The following is a 6308-nucleotide window of genomic DNA, read 5'->3' as shown; positions in this document are numbered from 1 at the left end:
GGAAGGAAGGAAGGAAAGGAGGAAAGGAAGGAAGATGGAAAGAAAGGAAGAAATAAATGAAACAAAATGTAATCTCTAGAAAAGAAAAAAGTGACAAGGAAAATTAATATTTTAACACCTTAGAAGAGAGTGCTAAACTTTACTCAAGAACTGAAATCTATGAGAATTAGAATGGGCTATATAGAAAATAATGACACCATGACACAAGAAATATTCAAATAAAATTGAAATATCTTTTTAAAAACAGAAGAAAAGGTATATATTATTCAAAACAACAACTATCCTAGAAGACAGGTCAAGGAGAGATAATCTAAGAATCAAGTGGCTACCTAAAGTTCATGACAAAATACCTTCCTGCAAAAAACTCCTTATATACCATACTTCTTTCTATTTCATTTTGAATTAACAAGCATTTATTGTTTTCACCTTCCCTCCCTCCCTCCACAGAAATGTATGCATATTTCAAATTAAAGCAACTTTGATGTTTTACTCTGGACTCTGTGCCTGACTTTATTCTCTTGGACTTCCTTTCTCCACCATGACCCAGCAACATTCTCACCCTGGAAGTTCACTCCACCCTATGAGGCCCCTTCCTCCCATTTGTTATTTACTCCCGAAATTTCTATTTTAAGGAAAGTACCCAGGTCATGTTTGTTCATTCCTGTATCCTTCTTTGGATTCCATTCCTGAGTCTCTGTATTTCTTTCTACAATAATGAGCTGTGTGGTTTTCCCCCAAGCATTTGATATCCTTCTATTTTTATAGATACTTTGAGAATTGATCGCCCAGTGCCCTAAACATTGTGTCACTGCCAGCACAAGGTTCTTGGTCTAGCTTCTTCTCTCATTGTTTTCTTTAATGCCTTTTCTACTTTATTTCAGAATACATTGAGGACTGTGATGTTAGAATATAAATGTGGCAGCTCCACTATCATTGACTGAAAGCAGAATTTATAATAGAAATCTTAACAGATATTTTCCATTTGGGGGGTATGTTTAGTTGTACTTCTTCCAATTTCATCTTTAATGTCCCTTGAGATGACTTAGCTTAGTTAATTTTCTCAGTAAACTTTCTGTAGTTATTTTTCTTCCTATTGCTTCTTACCCTTTTCATAAGTTGTTACCAATCATAATCTTTTATAATTTTCCTCTAGTGTCATTTGATTTTCATATTTTCCCACTTGGAAAAGAAATAAAATGTTGCTGGCTGAGGCAATTGCTGGTCTCTTTTGATCTATTTGTTGCAGTATTTGATTTATATCAGTTAACTTTCAATAAGCAATGTCAATAACCTTTGTTGTTATCTGTTCTTTCATTCATTTTTCTGAATCAGTAGAATATTTAAGTAGGTCAGGTAATTTCAATTGTATACCATATCTTCTTGTTTTTATTCATCTGGTTTGGCATTGATTTTGACTTTTCCTCTCTCAGGTCAATGGTTTTACTTAAATATAGATGGCAAATTCAATAATAATTCTTCTAGTTATCAGTTTCTTCTTGTCTTAATCTGTCAAAATTTGTTTTCATTAAGTGTCTATTATATGCCAGGCACTCTCCTGGGTTCTGAGGACACAAAGACAAGAGTGACAAAAGTCCCTCCCTTAAAGGCACGTATTTTCATGTACATATTCAGGTATATACAAAAGGGATGTTAAGTAATTTTGCCAGAAAGGGTACTAGCAGCTAGAGATAAGGAAAAATTTCTTGAGGAAGATGGTTCTTGAGCTTAGTCTTGAAGAATACTAGGAGTTCTAAGAGAGGGACATGACAGGATAATTCATTACAGGCATGGAGACACCCACTGCAAAATCGTGGAGATGGGAAAAGAGAAATGAAGTACCATGTGTGAGGGACTGTAAGGATGATTGGTTGGGCTATAGATTGCATGGAGTGGGATAAGGGAAGGACAGCTTTAGAGATGATTGACAAGGTCAGGAATCAGATCAAAAAAAGTCAATGGCAAAAACAGTAGAGACATAAAAGTAAGACTGGAGGGTGTTTTCAATAGGAGTTTGGGTGTGAAAAGGGAGGAGATACAAGACAACAGCTTGTGAGGTGGGAAGGTGGGTTGGGCTGAAGTTTTAAAAAGTTTAAAAATGCCAAACTATTTAAATATGGTCTATTTTATTTCATTTTTTCTGATTTTATCTGGGGTTTGACATATCCAACACCTCATAATTTTCCTTTTGTATAAACTATTAATCTTGGAAGCCCTTAGCTTCTTTTGCACATTACTCCTCGAATCATGTATTCTAGGAGAGATGGAGCACCTCTTATGGGGTCACTCTACCAATGTAAACTTGTCACTCCTTGGTCTCAGGTTGAGTCCCCAAGGGATAATTACTTTCCTAGGTCCAAGAGAGTCTGAATCTGCACCACTATAATAATAACTTAAGAGCCCTCACTACTGTGTCTACCTAGAACAATATTCACTGGATGCAAAAGGAATATACTAAGATGATATATCAAGAAAAATAGCAACATAACTTCCATGACAAATCTGAGGTGTATTCTCCTGTAACTATATACAGCGTTATTGGGAAGAGTAGTTACATATATCGTGGATTGTATAATTTCATAACGAGGTACCCTTGAAAGGAACACGTATAGTCAAGGCAGTTCTTGTCTTTGGTATTTCAGGGCCCCAATGTCCATGGTTTTCTTATGCTGTGTACTCTGAGGCATAGTGTCTCTCCTGGGCAGGTCACTGAGCTGGGGCCCCTGGGTTTACTCTTCTAAGCAACTCAACTCTTCTCTTGGCCGGGTTAATTCTACCTCAGATTCCTCTGCTACTCGGGATGGATGGTGTGAGTGGGGAGGGGGGGACGGCACACTCCTCAGTGTTAGGTCCATTGCTGGTCTCTGTTTGATCTTGGGTGCAGTGTTCTCTTACTGAGCTCATAGCTCTAATGACAGGCAACATGACTCAGTTGCAGGAAGAGGGGAAGGGAATCCTCTAACCCTCTACTATATTGTTGTCCAGTAGAGGCATTCAGGGAGGGGCAAAGAGAAATTCCACCTCAAACAAGATTTTTCTCCATAGCTGCCTCTCCTCTAGTGTTCAGAGCTCACTCTCCTTGAAGCCAATTCTTGCCTTAACCGTGCCCAGATTTGGCAAACTTAATTTTTGAAGGCCATCTGAGCGAGCAAGCTGACCTAATTCCAGCAGAACTTCTCCATTGATATAAAAGGGATAAGATCATTCTTCCTTGTACTTTTAAGACTTTATTGTGTCGGTTGAGACAATATATTACATTCTATGATTACATAACCTGGGGTTGAAAGGAAATCAGTTGGGGTGTGCTGATAAGTTATTCTCTTCCTACTGCAAAGGTTTCACTATCTTCTCTAATACTCATCTTTGTTTTGAAATCACCAAATATTGAATTTTGTTAAAGTTGGAAGGACATAATGAAGGGTGCCAGAGACAGGATGTCCCATTTGCCTTTGTAGGAGCTATCCCCCATATCTTGAATGATTACTTTTAAAATTTCAGCCTCTGGTCTCTGAAATCCCTTGTCTCTTATGTTATTCCAAGCTAAATGTGGAAGATCTTGAACATGGGTCTTACTGACTCCAAGGCCAACTTTTTATCCTACTTTATGCCTACTTCACAGGAATTTTGTGAGAATTCAGTGAGGCAATATTTGATAAAGTATTTTTTCATAATTTTGAAGTGCTATGCAAATGCAAAGTTTTATTAAAGATAATTATTAATATGGGAAAAAGTTTAAGACATTTTAAATAGGATGTATACATATAACATATAGAAACAAGTGCTGAATTTATTTGCTTGTGTACTGAAATAAGTACTCCTAGATGATTGATAAATCCAGTCTCTCTAATAACGTCCTCTCTCTGCTAGCACTCTAGCTTTTAGCTTGGCACCTATAGATAATTTTATTGTTGGCATTAGCCCAGGCCTAACCTCTTGTGGAACTTAAATTTCCTCAAACTTTCTGGGTCTATGTGTGGATGAATCACTTCTTCCATTGGTTCAACAGACAAAAGTTGAATCTTTCATAAGAAATTTCCTCCTCCTAATAATAATAATCCTCCTTCTCCCCCCCCCCCCACAACACACTGGGGAAACACCATATTGTAGTAAATAGGCCGGTCTTGAAATGTCCCTCATACATACTAACTCTGTGGCCATAGGCAATCCATTTAACCACTTAATTCCCCCAGGAAACTCTTAAAACCATCAATATTAATGGATTAGAGCTTGGCAACTTGGTCACAACACTCTTAGAGATATTTGTGATACAAAGTGACTTACCCAGAGTCATATATCCTTTATTTTGACTCTTTGAAGTTCCTTGTTTGTTATATATGACATCGTGGTCACCTCCACCATACACTCTTCCTTTGGCCCCTGTGTAATCTACATTTTTATTTCTTTAGGAATATTAGTGTCCTATATCTTGTAGTCAACATAAAAATGCACAGAAAATTGATTTTTAAAGAAGGGTCTTTTTTACTTATACATACACAGATAGTCATTTTAAAAGAATTTAGAAATCCAACCAACTCTTCATTTTCCATCAGCTCTTACTTGTTTTTGATACCTATCATCTTACCCCTGTGCTAGATGCCTTTCCCCACCTCTGCTTCTTAGCATCATTTTGAATGTTGTTTTACCTCATTAGATTGTAAGCTTCTTGAGGTTAATGGTTGTCTTTAATTTTTATTTTTGTCCCCAGCCCTTAGTACAATGTCTAGTACATAGTATGGGTTTAATGAATGCTTATTCTATTGAACCCAGAGATACATAGATTCATAGATACAGATATACATAAATAGATAAATGGATTAATAGATGCATGCCCACATACATATTGTTTTTAGTCCTTCCTTTTTTTTTTCCCAAAGAGGACCAGTGACATCATGGAGTGATGCTTTGAATTGAGAATGAATTGAATTTGTGAGGCAGAGTTGAAAAAAGTCTTTGTGCTTCATTCTTTCTTCTAGATTCATTAAAGTTCAGTGGTAGGACAAAAGTAAGGATGACTGGTGATGGTTCTGGATGAAGCAGATGACCTTGCCATCTTCAACATTTCACCAAGCTCCTGTTTCATCTACCTTCATGGTCATTGGAATAAATTGTTCTCATCCAGCCATTCTATCAAGGAAAGTCTTCACATGCGTGGGGAAGACATCCCCCAATTCACTGATGGGTTTAAGGACTTTTGTTACCCTCAGTCTGGTTTAGTCTTCTGTCGAGATCCTTTTGCTGGGGGGTGGTAACTGTGCATGTTATAGCTTCTTGGAGCCACAGGTGAAAGTTGGGTGAATTCAGCTCCCAGCACACCCTGAGCAGAAGGATAGGATGCAACCATGAGTACAAAGAACAGGGTTAAGGGCCATAAGGCAGAAGAAAAGATGGAATGATAAAGATTATGAGAGGAAAAAGTTTTTTTTTCCCTTTTCTCCATATTTGTAGCAAACATCTCATCCATTCTTGTTATATCTGCAATAAATATTCCTCTGTAAATGCTTTTTTTAAAAAGGCCCATGGGAAGAGAGTATTTCTTTGACAGAGAACTTCACAGATTTTCCTCAGTTGCTGTAATGCCTTAGGAAACTAATGGAACTGACAGTAGGTATTGAATATTTTGCTAGGCCAATCAATCCTTCCTTATTCAGGCACATAGGGATATGTGACATAAAATGGGGCAGGTGTGCGTTTGTTGTTACTTTTAAATAAACCATTTGTTTTCCATATAATTTAGATTCCATCTTAAACCAACATCCATACCTTTCCTAGTTGTTTTGTTTTTCCAGAATTCTGGAGTCATTCATATGTATATTTTTCACTATTTGAACATATTTTTCTTTGTTTAAACTCATATATTAATCAGATAATTAGAGAAAGTATAAGTAAAGAACTATTGTTTAATCATTGTTAATTTCTGTATTTGAAAACATTGTATGTTATACCAGTTTTTGACAGTTTCCATCCAGTCATATATTTGAAAAGCCTTTCAGTATATGTTTAAAACTATATATACCACCAGTGACTAGTGCCCAAATTTGTTTTTACTAATTTATAGAAATGCAGAGAACGAACCATCCTAACATTATTTGTCAGCTTATCAAAACCACCCACGGTACTCCCTTTAGGCCTGAGTGAGCAAGCAGGTCTGCCCTGTGCCCTAAAGGCCAGCATTCCTGGGCTCCATTAGACCACCAGGGAAGAAAGCTTATGCTCAGTGAGCTTCCAAATGCGTTTGAGTGAGTGGATTTTTGGATCAGATGTTTAGGTATGATATGGAATAAAACCATATCAGAGGAGAATCTGTATCTCAC

This window comes from Petaurus breviceps, unplaced genomic scaffold, assembly GCF_028583685.1.
Source record: "Petaurus breviceps papuanus isolate PSGF00001 unplaced genomic scaffold, PetGlider_PUasm1.0 126, whole genome shotgun sequence".
NCBI lineage: Eukaryota > Metazoa > Chordata > Mammalia > Diprotodontia > Petauridae > Petaurus > Petaurus breviceps.
Note: the sequence above shows the minus strand (reverse complement) of the source record.